Source organism: Stegostoma tigrinum, chromosome 11, assembly GCF_030684315.1.
Source record: "Stegostoma tigrinum isolate sSteTig4 chromosome 11, sSteTig4.hap1, whole genome shotgun sequence".
Taxonomy (NCBI): domain Eukaryota; kingdom Metazoa; phylum Chordata; class Chondrichthyes; order Orectolobiformes; family Stegostomatidae; genus Stegostoma; species Stegostoma tigrinum.
The window spans coordinates 9894-27104 of NC_081364.1; the positions used below are offsets into that span (position 1 = coordinate 9894).

A 17211-nucleotide genomic window follows, 5' to 3' on the forward strand; every position below is an offset into this window, starting at 1 on the left:
CCATTTTCTCCCCTTTGGTCCAGGAACTCCCTACCTACGTCCGTGATACCACCCACTCCCTCCACCTCCTCCAGGACTTCCAATTCCCTGGCCCCCAACACCTAATTTTCACCATGGACGTCCAGTCCCTATACACCTGTACTCCTCATGCAGATGGCCTCAAGGCCCTCCGCTTCTTCCTGTCCCGCAGGCCCAACCAGTCCCCCTCCACCGACACCCTCATCTGCCGAGCCAAACTCGTCCTCACCCTCAACTTCTCTTTCGATTCCTCCCACTTCCGACAGACAAAGGGGGTGGCCATGGGTACCCGCGTGGGCCCAGGCTATGCCTGCCTCTTTGTAGGTTACATGGAACAGTCCCTCTTCCGCACCTACACAGGCCCCAAACCCCACCTCTTCCTCCGTTACATTGATGACTGTATCGGCACTGCCTCTTGCTCCCAGGCGGAGCTCAAACAGTTCATCCACTTCACCAACACCTTCCATCCCAACCTCAAGTTCACCTGGGCCATCTCCAACATATCGCTCACCTTCTTGGACCTCTCAGTCTCCATCTCAGGTAACCAGCTAGAAACTGATGTCCATTTCAAGCCCACTGACTCCCACAGCTACCTAGAATACACCTCCTCCCACCCACTCTCCTGCAAAAATTCCACCCCCTATTCCCAATTCCTCTGCCTCTGCCACATCTGCTCCCACGAGGAGGCATTCCACTCCTGCACATCCTAGATGTCCACGTTCTTCAACGACCGCAACTTTCCCCCGCAGTGGTCGAGAACGCCCTTGACCGCGTCTCCTGCAACACATCCCTCACACCCAACCCCTGCCACAATGGCCTCAAGAGGATGCCCCTCGTTCTCACATACCACCCCACCAACCTCCGGATACAACGTATCATCCTCCAACACTTCCGCCATCTACAATCCGACCCCACCACCCAAGACATTTTTCCATCCACACCCTTGTCTGCCTTCCGGAGAGACCACTCTCTCCACGACTCCCTAGTCCACTCCACACTCCCCTCCAACCCCACCACACCCGACACCTTCCCCTGCAAGCGCAGGAAGTGCTACACTTGCCCCCACACCTCCTTCCTCACCCCTATCCCAGGCCCCAAGATGACCTTCCATATCAAGCAGATGTTCACCTGCACATCTGCCAATGTGGTATATTGTATCCATTGTACCCGGTGTGGCTTCCTGGACATTGGGGAAAACAAGCGGAGGCTTGAGGACTGCTTTGCAGAACACCTCCACTCGGTTTGCAATAAACAACTGCACCTCCCAGTTGCGAACCATTCTAACTACCCCTCCCATTCCTCAGATGACATGTCCATCATGGGCCTCCTGCAGTGCCACAACGATGCCACCCGAAGGTTGCAAAAACAGCAACTCATATTCCGCTTGGGAATGCTGCAGCCCAATGGTATCAATGTGGACTTCACAAGCTTCAAGTTCTTCCCCTCCCCCCACTGCATCACAAAACCAGCCCAGCTCGTCCCCTACCCCCACTGCATCCCAAAACCAGCCCAGCCTCTCTCCACTTCCCTAACCTGTTCTTGCCCTCACCCATCCCTTCCTCCCACCTCAAGCTGCACCTCCATTTCCTACCGACCACCTCATCCCGCCTCCTTGACCTGTCCGTCTTCCCTGGATTGACCTATCTCCTCCCTACTTCCTCACCTATACTCTCCTCTCTACCTATCTTCTTTTCTCTCCATCTTCGGTCCGCCTCCCCCTCTCTCCCTATTTATTCCAGGTCCCTCTCCCCATCTCCCTCTCTTATGAAGGGTCTAGGCCTGAAACTTCAGCTTTTGTTCTCCTGAGATGCTGCTTGGCCTGCTGTGTTCATCCAGCTTCACACTTTGTTATCTTTGATTCTCCAGCGTCTGCAATTCCCATTATCACTCACACATAGAGAAAGGTGTTGTCACTCTCGTCATTGCAGCAAAGGCTATCAAAATGTCTGGAAGGATTTATCACTGAATACCCAGTGATTATTTCAGCTGTAAGAATGCTGGAAATTGTGACGGTATAGTTTATTGAAGTTGTATCTCCTGACCTTTCAAAAACACCAGCACCAATGGATGACCAATGACCCAGTTGTACCTGCTGTCTCATGTCTCAGTGACTGAATAGAGGAGAAGGGAACAATAACAATGCAGGTGCCAGTAAAGCAGAATTGATCACGTACTCATTCATTTGGGATCTTTAAAACTCATACATGGGATGCAGATGTCATGGAATCATAAAATAGGCGGAGGTCATTCGGTCCTTCTAGTCTGCTCTGCTGTTCATCACAATCATGGTTGATTATCCAACTGGATAGTCTATTCCTGCTTTCTCCCCATTACCTTTGATCTCATTCAGCCCCAAGTGCTGTATCTAGTCACCTCTTGAATACATTCAATGTTTTGGCATCAACTACTTCTTGTGGTAATGAATTCCACAGGTTTACCACTCTTTTGGGTAAAGAAATGTCTCCTTGTCTCCATCCTATGTGTTCTACCCAGAACCCTGGCCTGACCAGGCGAGCATTTATTACCCACCCCTAATTATCCAGTGGGCAGTTAAATGTCAATCACATTCTTCTGGGTCTGGAATCAGTTAGTGAATTGGCAGCTGAGTTGCTTCTCATCTTGTGTGTGTAGCCATTAGAACGCCATTTGAGAACAAGGACTCTTGACAGACAAAAAGGGACAGTGCTCATCTTCTGGGAATTTAAGCAGGAGCTGTCAGCTGGCTGGAAGCAATAAAACAGTGTCTACAGGTATATTGTCCGATTTGACAGCAGGTGACCTTTGTCAAAGGTCTCTGAGGAAGTCCCCTGAATATGAGGAAAAGTTAAACAGGAGTTGGCCAAAATGCTGAAACTCACAACCAGATTGGGATCAAAGGGGAACCAAACACTAGAAGCTGTTGACTGAGCCCAACAGCTAGACTGGGATACAAGGGTTCAGGTGTGAGTCCGACAGACAGGACAGTGGGACAAACACCCAGTAGCCCTGGAAAAACCCACGACAGACACCCAGGAAAATGTTATCTGTGAGTGGGGGGTGGGGGGTGGGGGGGGAAGGGCCACTGGTCCAAGAAGTGCTGGCAAAGGGGTAAGGGGCACATGCACGCTGGATACAGGAGCAGACATGCCTACCCAGGAAATATGAAGCCAAGCTCCCACTAGACAGGGCAGTAAAGGCAGCTGAAGGAGCAGGAGCTGACAGGGTTGAATTTTTAAAACAACCCAAGTCTTTAAACACCACATTTTCCCCCCAAGAATTGATAACCTGCGTATGGGGAGGGACTTTAGCCCAGCCACTGTTCCACATGGATATCCTTCATCGATTACATCCATTCCTACATTTCAATGATAGGCCGCCTCATTCTTCCATCAGATCCCTCCACAGGGAAGAATTAAAAGACCGCCCCATCTTGGCTAAAGACAAGATTGATTGTGAGTTACGAGAAGTGGAACGTGCCAGCTTTACAGGGATATCCCCTGCCTTGCACCAAACAGTATATATTGCAGTTGTATAGGACTTCAGTTCGGCCACATGTAGAGTACTGTGTACAGTTCTGGTCGCCACACTACCAAAAGGATGTGGATGCTTTGGAGAGGGCGCAGAGGAGGTTCACCAGGATGTTGCCTGGTATGGAGGGTGCTAGCTGTGAAGTGAGGTTGAACAGATTAGGATTATTTTCATTAGAAAGACGGAGATTGAGGGGGGACCTGATTGAGGTCTACAAAATCATGAGGGGTATAGACAGGGTGGATAGCAAGAAGCTTTTTCCCAGAGTGGGGGACTCAATTACTAGGGGTCATGAGTTCAAAGTGAGAGGAGGAAAGTTTAAGGGAGATAGGCATGGAAAGTTCTTTACACTGAGGATGGTGGGCGCCTGGAACGCGCTGCCAGCGGAGGTGGTAGACGCAGACATGTTAGCGTCTTTTAAGATATATTTGGACAGGTACATGGATGGGCAGGGAGCAAGTGGACACAGACCCTTAGAAAATAGATGACAGGTGAGACAGAGGATCTTGATCGGCGCAGGCTTGGAGGGCCGAAGGGCCTGTTCCTGTGTTGTAGGTTTCTTTGTTCTTTGTTCTATCCCACCAGCACGATGTCACTCACAGGAAACCCCTCAATAATTCAAAGAAAGTGGAAGAAACAATACAGAGGAGAGTCCTTGTAAAAGTACACAGCACCTCTAACAGCCCAGTATAGCCTGTGGGGAATGAAGACTGACTGTGGGCTATGGAAAAGTTAACCAGTGCTTTGATCAAAAGGCCCCACTGGTAGCTGACCCATCCACATTATTTAGTGTCTTTACACCAGAATGCAAGTGGTTTTCAGTTATAGATATGGCTGTAACAGCTTCTGGTCAATGCCCAGAGCACCTGAAGAACAGTCATGGTTTGCCTTTACTCTTTAGCAACAACAATAGATATGGACCCATCTCCACAGGGATTCCACAACAGCCCAACTGTGTATCACATGGCTTCACAGAATCACTGCTGTCAAACGCTACCAACCGAATGAGTCATCATGCAGTATATGGATGATATACTGGCAGCTTCTGAAACAGAAAGGCAACACAAGACAGATCTTAGATCTTAAAGTTCTCCTAAATCACCTGCAGCAGAAAGGCCACAAAGTTGGTATTGACAAGGCCCAGATTGCCCCGAAAGCGGTGGTTTACCTGGGGCAGAAAATCTCCCACAGGAAGAGGGAGATCACCTAGAATTGAACTCTTAGCCACACAAGCTGCTGAACAACCCACAACTATTCCACAGTTGAGAGCCTTTGATGGTCTATGTAATTTCAAACGGTGCTGGTTGACTCACACACCCAACTAGCTCAGCCCCTAACAGGCATCCTGAAGGGAAAACAAGACTCAAACAGACAGCAATAACAAGGGAACAGGAAGAAGCCTTCCATGACCTGAAAAAAGCGCTCTGTTTGGTACAAGCATTAGGGATGCCGAATAAGGGAAAATCCTTCATGGTTGTGCATGAGAAGAAGGGATATATGACAGCAGTATTGGCCCAGGGACATGGGGGAACACAGTTGAATACTACTCTGGGAATTTGGACAATGTAGCCCTTGGACGGGGGAGGTGTTTTCGGAGCAGTACAAGCTACGTGTATGGCAGTAGAAGTTGCCGCAAGTCTGGGATTGGAGCAGAAATTAACGGCTAAATGTCCACATGCTGTGCACACTTTGCTATCTCTGAACAGAGTATGACAAGTGAATCCTGCTCAGTGGAACCAGTCAACAGCTGTCCTGGAAGCCTGAATCTACACGTAATTCATGCAAGTCCAGTCAACCCAGCCACACTCACGTCTTTACTGACATGAGAAGAGGAAAATGGCCCTGACCGCAATGCCATCACGCAGGAATCGGAAGACAGTAGCCAAATGATGGATGAAACTCTACAAAACCCAGATCTCGTCCTTTACACTGATCTTTGTTTGTGGAGAAGGGTATAAGGAAAGCTGGATGGGCTGTTTCAACACTCCACACTGTCATAGCATTGGGTAACCTACCCCGCAGCGCAGTAAACAGAGTTACGGGCCTTATCTGATCCTGTGCTACTTTGCAGGCTTCAATCTGCTGACATCTACACAGACCCCCGCTATGCTTTTGGAGTTGCCCTCAACTTTGGCCAGCGATGGAAGCAGCGCACACGCCTAAATGCTGCAGGGTCCCCATCAGGAACAGACCTGAAGTCAAGGGCCTGCTGGAAGCTCTCCAGCTACCCAGGAAAGTGGCCATATTAAAATGTAAAGCACATACCAAAAACAGCACCGTGGAAGCTGAGGGCAATGCCCTGGCAGATCAGGCAGCCAAAAGAGCTGCTTCCAATCAGTCCTGCCAAGAGCCTCAAGTACATGCCTGCCACCTCGACACTGGGACAACAAATCATGATCTGCAAACAACGCAGAGTGAGTGTTCCCAAAAGGAAAAATGGGACTGGATTGAAAATGGACACAAGTTCTGGATGTAAGTTTGCTCGCTGAGCTGGAAGGTTAGTTTTCAGACGTTTCGTCACCATTCTAGGTAACATCATCAGCGAGCCTCCGATGAAGCGCTGGTGTTATGTCCCGCTTTCTATTTTATCCGGTGAGGTTTCCTTGGGTTGGTGATGTCATTTCCTGCGTTGGTGATGTCATTTCCTGTTCTTTTTCTCAGGGGATGGTAGATTGGCTCCAAATCAATGTGTTTGTTGATGGAGTTCCGGTTGGAATGCCATGCTTCTAGGAATTCTCGTGCGTGTCTCTGTTTGGCTTGTCCTAGGATGGATGTGTTGTCCAATCAAAGTGGTGTCCTTCCTCATCTGTACAACAAACACATTGATTTGGAGTTTACGTGCGATAATTCAATAAAATGCAGCTGAATGCATTCAAACGGTCCACTTGGCAAAGGTGTTTTTCCCGATGAGCATCTCACCCCATGACCAACATGATGCTATACAAGATCGGGCTGCCTCAGCCAGTCTTGGATGTCACCAGGTACGGAGCAGAATACCACTGATTCCCTCCTTGCCAAGGTGGGTGTCAGAATGCAGACAGTCCACAAACATAGGTAACAAAGTATCAGGTACGCACACTCAGCCGACTGGGGCGACCCAAAGGCCATAGGACGCAGATTGCGAGCATCCATGCACCTTCCAAATATCCTTTTCAGAAGCAGGGGCGTTCCCCCTGTAAGTGCTGAACAGTGACTATATCTGGCATGCCCGTCTTGTCCAAAGGAGGCGTGCGATTTATCGCCTGCTTCTTCATAGAGGGCACAATAAAAGTTTGATCTGCGGCAGCCTGGTCAGCACGAGTGTTGCCCTGAGTAACTACAGAATCATCGGGGGCGTGGGCAGTGCATTTGATAATAGCCAATTGTTTAGGGAGGAGGATTGCCTGGAGAAGGTTTTTAACATACGGGGAGTTCTGGATGGGTGTACCTGAGAATGTTTTTTCAGGCTTCTCCTGTGAGTTTTAAAAGAATCCTGCCCTCCCTCCCTTAGTCCACTAGCAGTCTGTTCTGTATTCTGTGTCCTGTTTTTCTATTTAGTTTTGGACCTAGTACGACAGGAGATGAGGTCTGCACAAGCTGCAGATTTGTCAGGAGACTCATGTGGGCTGATTACTGAAGGGCTGGGAGATTCTATAGCAGGAGGTTTGGTTTGGTCAGCGTACGGTGGTGGTGACAGGGCTACGGGCAATTGTTGGGACTGATGGCAGTCTTGGCCAAGGACGGGTAGGGTTGTGGAGGGGGTAGTGATCCTGACAGGGCAGAGGGGTGCCTTCCCTGGTCCTCCTCCTCTTGCTCATATGTATCATTAATTTGGAGCAACATCGGCACGCCAGGTATCTCAGGAGGTACCTCCGATTTTTTTATTCTCTCTCTGTCAACACGGCCTGCCGCTCTAATCCCCGTTTCTTGTCTCGTCTTCCCCTTTCCAGCCTTTCTTGCTTAACCCGTTCCTGTTCATTGAATATAGAAATCAATGGGATGTTATCCCAATAACATTTCACTACCACCCTTTGTCTTTTAAGGGTCAGCCAATTCTGAATCCAATCTGCCACATTTTCCCCTTATCCCATGCCTCCTTACTTTCTGCATGAGCCTACCATGGGGAAGCTTATCAAACACCTTACGTAAATCCATGTGTACCACATCCACTGCTCCACTTTCATCTACGTGTTTGGTTACCTCTTCAAAGAATTCAATAAGGTTCGTGAGGCATGATCTACCCCTCACAAATCCATGTGGACTGTCACAAATCAAACTGTGCCTTTCTGAGCAATCTTAAATCCTGTCTCTCAGAGCCCTTTCCAATAATTTGCCCACCACTGACGTGAGACTAACTGGCCTGTAATTTCTGGGGTTATCCCTGTTCCCTTTTTATTTTTCTTTAGAGCAAAGGAATGACTTTTGCCTCTTTCCAATCTTCCGGCACTATACCCACGGACTGTGAGGGCAAAAAGATCATCGCCAAGGGCCCTGCGATCACGTCCCTCGCTTCCCATAGGATTTATGGCCTGGGGAATTGTCTATCTTCGACTTTCTCAGAATTCCTAGCACATCTTCTTTACTAACATCAACCTCCTCTAGCCCACCTGCCTGTTTCACAATGTCCTCCTCTACAACTACGTCCCTCTTAGTTGTGAATAATGAAGAAAAGTATTCATTAAGGACCTCACCTATCACTTTAGGCTCCGTGCACACAATGCCTTTACAATCCTTGATCAGCCGTACCCTTTCTCTGGTCATTCTCTTGTCCTGCACATACGTTTAAAAAGCCCTGGAGTTTTCCTTGATCCTATCCACCGAGGTTTTCTCATGCCCCCTTAAAGCTCTCCTTCAGCTCCTTCCTGGCTAACTTGTAATCCTCTAGAGCCTTTTCCATTCCTCTTTTCCTAAACATTACATAAGCCTCCTCCATCCTCTTACGCAGGCGTTCGACCTCTCTCGAGTAACATGGCACCCTCACTCGACCGCATCTTCTCTGCCTACTAGGGACAAACACATCGAGCACATGCAGTACGCATTCCTTAAACAATCTCCACATTTCTGTGGTGATATTCCCTGACAGCATCTGTTCCCAATTTATGTTACCGACTTCTTGCCCTACTGAATCGTAATTACCCTTCCTGCAATTATAAACTGATGAGAGCTAAGCCTTTTTTATGATTCATTCACAGGATGAGGGCATCGCTGGCTAGGCAGCATTTATTGCCCATCCCTAATTGCCCAGAGGGCCGTGAAGAGCCAGCCACAGTGCTGTGGGTCTGGAGTCACGTGTAGGCTAGACCAAGTAAGGATGGCAGTTTCCTTCCCTAAAGGACATTAGTGAATTGGATGGATTTTTCCCGACAATTAGCAATGGATTCACGGTCATCATTAGATTGTTAATTCCAGATATTTTTATAGAATTCAAATTCCACCATCTGCCATGGCGGGATTCAAACCCGGATCCCCAGAACGTTATCTGGGTCTCTGGATTAACAGTCCAGTGATAATACTACTAGGCCATTGCCTCCTGTTAATTTTGCCGTGATTTTAGTGAGTAACAAAGTAAGCTGGGACCAATTGTAATGGGCCTCCTGTTGTCAATATCTCTAAGGCATTCCTTCTTTTGGTTTGATTTATTGTTGTCCCATGTGCAGAGGTACAGGTGAAAAGTATCATTTTGAGTGCTCAGCAGTCAAACCATACTTCAAATATTACCATCAAGGTAATAGAACAGAACGCAGAATATAGTGTTACTGCTACAGAGAAGGTGCAGAGAAAGATCAACTCCCATGAGTGGACCATTCAAAAGTCTGATAACATGAGGGACAAAACTGTTCTTTAATTTTTGCATGTTTTCACATTTTCTCTTTACCAAAAGAGTAAATATGGGGCAAGCGTGTGGCATCTTCAGAATGGGTATCTGGGTCACCCAGCCCTCAAAGGGTTCCCCCGTCCCACATACCTGGTAAAACCTGGGAATGTGAGGGAAGCACCTTCCTCTCCTCTACCTGATGGCCCAGTAAGAGCTCCGGTACCTGCGCCGCGGCCCTTGTAGGGCTCCTGCTTGTCCCCAGGGGTCAGTGGATTTTGGCAGCCGCGAAGACCGCTGCGACCCCTGAGGCTCTGGATCCACGAGGCTGCGACCTGGCTGCAAAGAAAGTAAGTTGTTTGTGCCTAATGTTGCAGCATGCACCACCCTTAATTACATACATCTCTACTAATAACAAACTGTTAAATGAACTCTCAAAATGACAAAAATAACATTATTCCTGGTTATGTTTAACTACTAATGTACTGTCAGAAGATTTAAAGGTCCCAGCACTGATCCCTGCAGAATGCCAGACGCAGATGGTAGACGCAGACACGTCAGCGTCTTTTAAGATATATTTGGACAGGTACATGGATGGGCAGGGAGCAAATGGACACAGACCGTTAGAAAATAGATGACAGTTTAGACAGAGGATCTTGATTGGCGCAGGCTTGGAGGGCCGAAGGGCCTGTTCTTGTGCTGTAGGCTTCTTTGTTCTTTGTTCAATACCACTAGTTACTGATCTCCATTCTGAAAAAGCACCCTTTTACCGCTACTGTCTTTTTTATGACCAAGCCACTTCGGTATAAATCTAGCCACCTCATCGTGGATCCCAAGATACTTTACCTTTTTGTACCAGCCTGCCGTGAGGCACTTTATGAAATGCCTTACTAAAGTCCACGTAGACAATATGCACTGCCCTTCCCTCAATCAATCTTGTCACGTTCTGGAAAAACTCAATCAAGTTTGTGAGGCATGACCTTCCCTGCATTAAGCCAAGCTGTTTGTGATTAACACGTCCATACGCTTCCAAATGTCAATAAATCGTGTGTCTCAATATCTTCTCCAACAGCTTCCTCACTATTTGATGCCAGGTTCACTGGCTGATAATTACCTGAGCTATTTGCCTTTTTCATGACATTGGTGGTGGGTTGGGGGGGTGTCCACAATAGGCTCCAGGCCCAGCAATGCCCCCACATCACAGTCCATTCCAGCAGTCGTGCACTGGGACCATCGCAACTCTGTTGCCAAGAGTCCCACACTGGCCTACCACACCAACGCCAATGCAACCGCATGATGGCATGTTGACTCAGGCTAACAGAATCACCACAACTGAAGGCCATGACCCTAGTAACCCTCACCCTCCCTTGGGGAAAGCTTTTTGCAGTCTGCCTCACCTGTGCTTCTCATGATTTTATGGATCACTATCGGGTCACCCCTCAGTTTCCTGCGCCCCAGGGAAGTAAGTCCTCGGCGCTCCTCCTCACTCAAACCTTCCATCCCAGGTCGTATCCTAGTAGCTTTTTCACTGCACTCTCTATTTAGATCCTTTCTACAGTAAGGTGACAAGAAGTGCACCCAGCAGTCCAAATGAAGCCATACCAGCGTCTTTTACAGCTGAAACGAGACATCCCAACTCCTACACTCAGTGCTTTGACCGATGAAATCAAGTATTCCTTCTTCACTACCCTGTCAACCTGTGATTCCACTTTCAAGGAGCTATGAACTTGTACCCCTAGATCTTTGTTCTCTAACACTGTCTCATGCCCTGCCATTGACTGTACAAGTCCTGCCCTGGTTTGACCGATCAAAACATAACACCATGCTTTATCTCAATTAAACTTCAACTGCCATTCTTCAGCCCACTGGCTCGTATGATCAAGACCTCGCCGTATTGCCAAATAACCTAATTAATTCAACTAAATAACCTAGGGCCCAGACTGCCCTCCGGTATCCTCTCGCGTGTATTCTGACATCCTCTATATACACCTCCAAGGAATTCACTTGATGCCAGGTGCCTACGGCATGTCATATGCCTGGTTTTTCTTGGCTCGTGCCTCCAACTCTGTCCAGGGTTCGCTAATAGTGCCAGCATTACCCTTCATTCCAAGATGAACATGCTGGCACTGGACCCTCGTTAACTCACTTTTGAAGGCCTCCCATCTACCAGACGTGCCTTTGCCTGCAAACAGAAAACCCCCTCCCAATCAAATTTTGAAGGTTCTTGTCTTAGATCATCAAAATTGGCCTTACCCCTGTTTCGAACTTTAACTTGTGGACCAGACCTAACCTTTTCCATAGCTATTTAGAAACTAGTGGAATTATGGTCACTAATCCTAAAGTGCTCCCTCGCTGACACCGCAGTCACTTGCCCTGCCTTAGTTTCCAACAGGAGGTCAAGTTTTGCCCTGCAGTAGGGCCATGTATATAATGCATGAAAGATTGTCCCTGAACACACTTAACAAATTTCTCTCCATCCAAGCCCTTAGCGCTATGGCAGCCCCTGTGATGTTAAGAAACTAAAATGCTGTACTATTGCAACCGTAGAAAATAACTGCAGGAGTAGGCCATTTGCCCCTTTTGGGCCTCTATGACTCATCCAGCGTGATCATGGCTGATTTTCAGTCTCCCACTCCCTCTTTGTCTTCCATACCTCTTGATGCCTTTAGCTCCAGGGGCCATGTCCAGCTCCATTCTCAGTATATCTAATGAACTGGCGCCAACAACTTTCTGTGGTAGGGAATTCCACAAGGTTACAAACCTGATATTCTTGCAGCTATCAGTGATCTCCTTACATATTTAGGAGCAGACAGAACAATGTTATCAAAGTGATCTCCCTTTTTTAATTTCTCGGTTGGCTTTGTTAGTCAAGGACAGTATAACGGTGGCTGAAAGAACTTTCAACGCGGACTCATCTACTGTGGAGGTATGGGCTGAGGTCAGAAACAGGACAGGAGAGGTCACGCTGCTGGGAGTTTTTTATAGGCCTCCGCAAAGTTCCAGGGATGTGGAAGAGAGGATTGGCAGAACGATTCTGGGCAGGAGTGAAAGGAACAGGGCGGCCATTATGGGAGACTTTAACTTTAGTTCACAGGTTGGCGCAACATTGAGGGCCGAAGGGCCTGTTCTGCGCCGTATTATTCTATATACCAATATATACTCAGTGGATGAATCCTCAAGACTGTCTTCTCAGTGCTGCTGTGATGTTCTCCCTAATCAAAAACACAAGTCCCCCTTCTGCTCTTGCTTCTCCTTCTATCCTTTCTATAGCAGCTATATCCCAGAACATTGAGCTGCCAGCCCTGTCCCTCCCACCAGCCATATTCCCGTAACAGTTATTATATCCTAGTCGCATGTACCCATCCATGCCCTGAATTTGCCTCACCTGTCAGACCTATTGCATTGAAATGAAAGCACTTTAATCCAGACTTCTCTTGCTTTCTGTCATGCTCTTGCCTGAAAACAGAAAATGCGGGAAATCACAGCAGGTCAGGCGACATCCGTGGAGAGAGAGCAAGCTAACATTTGAGTCTTGATGACTCAAGCTGACGTGTGGTGTGAAGGGGGCAGTATTTATGCAATTATGTGGGGGTTTGGAGTGCTGGGGGAGAAAGGTTGCTGATAGTGCAGATTCAGTGGTTGGAATGTGAAAATGCCAGACCACGCAGTGTCCAACTGCCAAACTGGGGCGGGGGAAGGAAACCAATAATCCCGTGGGAATGGGTGGAGGGGAGAAAGGACATGGTGATGGAGAATGCAACAACTAAAGCTAAAAGGAAGGAATGAGAGTAGGGTCACAATCTGAAGGTGTTACCAAGTGCGGAAGCAAAGTGCTCAGTACGAAGATGAGATGTTGCTCCTCCAGCTTTTGCTGTGATTTTTTGCAGCAGTCGCACGCGGAGGGCAGACCAGTGGGAATGCAAGTAGAATGCTGTACAAGCCTGTGTGGCTCACTGAAATCTTTTAAACAGTCTGCCATACGCTGGTGGAAAATGCTGGGGCTATTATGGAAACCCTGTGGCAGACAACTCCACGTGTACTGTTGTCCTTTTAAAGTAAATGCGAATTTGTACTGCCGAACCGGGATAGACCAGAAACCATTCGAGACATCCAGCACCATGAAATTCCGCCACCGCCCCCCGCTCCCTGCTTTAAGGCAGGGGTGCGCCGTTCCATCAACGGCACGCGCCATTGTTTTGAAATTCACAACCACTTACCCAGGTAACTAATACCTCTTGAAACTGCCGGCTGCGGTTTCTCCCACAGCTGTGGCTCCGCTGGGTCCTAGGGTCCATCATCCATTCCAGTTCTGAGGAAGGGTCGTTGGACACGAAACATTAGCTCCTTTTTTAAAGAATTTCTGATTTTTGTGTGTGGTAAATTTGGTTAATTTTTTAGCATGTATAATTCGGTCAATTTACACTATAATTCTTGACTAGTTGTTGACTGGTGATGTACACACACATGGTAATTTTTTAAACTAACTAGAGTTTTCTTTCCCCTTCCTGCCTCTCTCTCTAAGTTCAGGACACCGTAGCAATGTTAGTGCCCATACTGCCTCCCTGGTTCAGTTTGGCAAATGGGATATTGTGACACTGTGCAAATGAGGCATGACACAGAGCAGAGATTCCTCCTGTGTTCTTCACCCTGTTGCCCTTCCTCCTAACTGATAGCAATCATCATGTAGAGTGGGTATTGAAGCTGTCCTACCACGTGTGTTGATCTGCCTCACCACCACTAGCGCCATCGCTGCCATGGGTCAGTCTACGCTCCTTGGTGCTCCCTTTAAGTCCACAAGATGAGGGAGAGAATGCTCCTATTCTGAACCCAATCCTCTGCCCCATCCCAGTGTTCACTGTTTACTGCCTGTAAGCGGACAGTCATCCTACTCTCGTCTGCTGCTTCTGCATACACCAGGGCTACAATGAAGCCACGTGATTAAAGCCAGCCAATCCTGAACCCCCACTATGTGCTGTAGCATTTCTACTGCGTGTGTCTGATCTGTCAGCTGTTGAATTGATTACTTTCCTTTGTACCGTACAGCTCTGTTACGGCAGTGATTGTGTTACAGGCCTTCACTGACACCTCCCCCACCCCCGCCCTGCTATTGCTCAATAGTGAACAAAGGACTTACAGCAGGAGTAGGCTGTTCAGCCTTGCAAATGTGCTCTGCCACTCACTAAGATCATGGCTGATCTCATTGTGGTTTCAACCCCACGTTCCTGTTTCTTGCCCTTGTGTATGTGCTGCCATTCTTCAGATATCAAGGACGTACCTGTCGCAATCCACTACATCACTTACACACACGCATACGTCATACTGAAACTGACAGGTTTCCAGTAGGCCCCTTAAACTTGAATTATAATGACCGGTTGCCTAATACTCCACTCGCCTGGACGCTGTAGCTCAGGGATTTAACCCCTTGTTCCCAGACTCTCTCTGCATTTTATTAATTATTTATTTAAAACCTTCTGCAGGCAATCCTCCTCCCTAAACGAACGGCTATTATCAAATGTGCTGCCCGTGCCTCCGATAATTGTATAGTTACTCAGGGCAACACTCGTGCTGAAACAGGCTGCTGCAGACCAAATTTTTGTTATACCCTCTATGAACAAGCAGGCGGCAAATCGCACGCCTTCAGACAAGACGGGTATGCCAGACATAGTCACTGTTCAGCACTTACAGGGGGAAACGCCCCTGCTTCTGAAAAGGACATGGATGTATGTATACCTGAAAATAACATTCTGTTCTTAGACTTGCAAATGAGGGGTGCACCGTTCTTGGAAGTACTGCAATACCAGGTCGATGCATGGAGTGGACAGAGCAAGCCCCTATTCCATCTCCCTGCTCCAAAAATCAATTTAATATATGGTCCCCAGATAAGGGACATATCAGATATTAAACTGATAAGAACAGATACTACACTTGATCTTAGCCAAAAGGCCGAGAAGCGATAACTACAATATCGCGGACTGCGTCAAGTCCTGTTTGTCCTCCGTCTTTTCAACCAGCTTGATTATTTTCAAAGACTTGTACTTCACTGCTGACAGTTCACTATTCCCGCAGTCCTTCCGGGATTTCTAACTACAGCCAAGATCACTTTACAGCAGTTGCTTCCCGGCCCCCCACCGCCGTTGTCAGTAAATCGCTGCTTCATAGTCATGTAGATCATTGGTATTTCACCAATCAGATGGAACAGGACTGAGCCAACGTCACTTATCACGTGTCTGGCAGGGCGTCAGTGACAAGGCAGCAACCAACTGTGCACAGCTGCACGCATAGAATGAGACATTCAATCAAAGAACCAGTTCTGACAAAGGGTCACTGGACCCGAAACGTTCATTGTTTTTTTCCTTCACAGATGCCGCCCCTGCTTCTGATGAGAATATTTGGAAGGCGCATGGATGCTCACAATCTGCGTCCGATGGCCTTTGGGTCGCCCCAGTCGGCTGAGTGTGTGTACCTGATACTTTGTTACCTATGTTTGTGGACTGTCTGCATTCTGACACCCACCTTGGCAAGGAGGGAATCAGTGGTATTATGCTCCGTACCTGGTGACACCCAAGACTGGCTGAGGCAGCCCGGTCTCGTACAGCATCTTGTTGGTCATGGGGTGAGATGCTCATCGGGAAAAACACCCTTGCCAGGTGGACCGTTTGAATGCACTCAGCTACATTTTATTGAATTACCGCATGTAAACTGTTATAAATATTGTCTTGTCATTGTAGATGTATTCAGTAGGTGGACAGAGGCTTTCCCAATGACAAACAACAAAGCCTCATCCGTAGTAAAACTATTATTAACGGAAATAATACCGAGGTTTGGAGTGCCTCGACAAATTAGTTCAGACAATGGTCCTCACTTTGTGAGAAAGATTAATAAGGAACTGTGTGAGGCGTTCCGCATCCAGCAGCAATTCCACTGTGCCTACCAGCCCCGGGCGGCAGGGATAGTGGAAAGAGCTAACAGAACACAAAGCGAAATTGACCAAGTTGATAAGAGACCGGCCTTAACTAATTAAAGGTTTTGCCCCCAGCCTTGTACCACGTGCAAACATTAGAGACCAGCCTTAATTGGTTAAAGATTTTCCACTAGCCTTGTATCACATACGAATAACACCCCACTCTACTACTGGGCTCTCAGCAGCAGAAATAGTCTATGGCTGACCCAGCAGAACACCACGGGATGCCAATACCAGCCCACACAACCAAATTGACCTAAACGTGATGGGAGAAGAAATGCAAAGGTACTTCCGGCAACTAACATCATCTTTAAAGTTTCTCCATTCACAGGTGGTGCGCCTTTGGACCGCCTCCGCCGACACCGGACCAAGACCTCAAGATTCAGGATTGGTCTTCGTGGCCGCAGATCAGAGATTTTGTACTTGTCCGGGACCGGGATCGTCCCAAGCTTGGACCAAGGTGGAAAGGACCGTATCAAGTGCTTCTTCAGACTCTGACAGGTCTTAAAGGACAGAATCGCTGGATCCACCTAAGTGACTGCAAATGATGGATTTCCTCAGAGATAATGGGAACTGCAGATGCTGGAGAATCCAAGATAACAAAGTGTGAAGCTGGATGAACACAGCAGGCCAAACAGCATCTCAGGAGCTCAAAAACTGACGTTTCGGGCCTAGGCCCTTCATCAGAGAGCTTGGATTTCCTCATCAGCTGGCAATTAACCATTGGACTGAGTATTATTCTGCCCATGCATGGCCGGCAGGACAATCTGTTTTATAGAACACACATCCAGCTGCACGGGAATCAGACAGCGTGTTACCCGCTAGCACGGTCTGTAGAAGCGTGATTTGTGGCAACACCAGCCTGGAACCCTAGTCAGCTTTATGAGGTAGAGTATTCTGGTAAACCTTGCCGAGGGGAGAGGGGTGTGCAGGG

General features: G+C 47.9%; 1 long non-coding RNA gene and 1 other non-coding gene across 2 annotated transcripts; both read right to left on the bottom strand.

The window, feature by feature from the left end:
- Positions 1–3137: 3137 nt before the first annotated feature.
- Positions 3138–14100, bottom strand: LOC132210205 (uncharacterized). The gene is made up of 4 exons (XR_009446441.1): positions 13534–14100; positions 12702–12772; positions 9470–9655; positions 3138–6331 (listed from the first exon to the last, which is right to left on the bottom strand). It is a non-coding gene; the product is annotated as an uncharacterized LOC132210205 (long non-coding RNA).
- A 980-nt stretch (positions 14101–15080) lies between these two features.
- Positions 15081–15271, bottom strand: LOC125450236 (U2 spliceosomal RNA). Its single transcript, XR_009446508.1, has one exon. It is a non-coding gene; the product is annotated as a U2 spliceosomal RNA (small nuclear RNA).
- Between the last annotated feature and the right edge of the window lie 1940 nt (positions 15272–17211).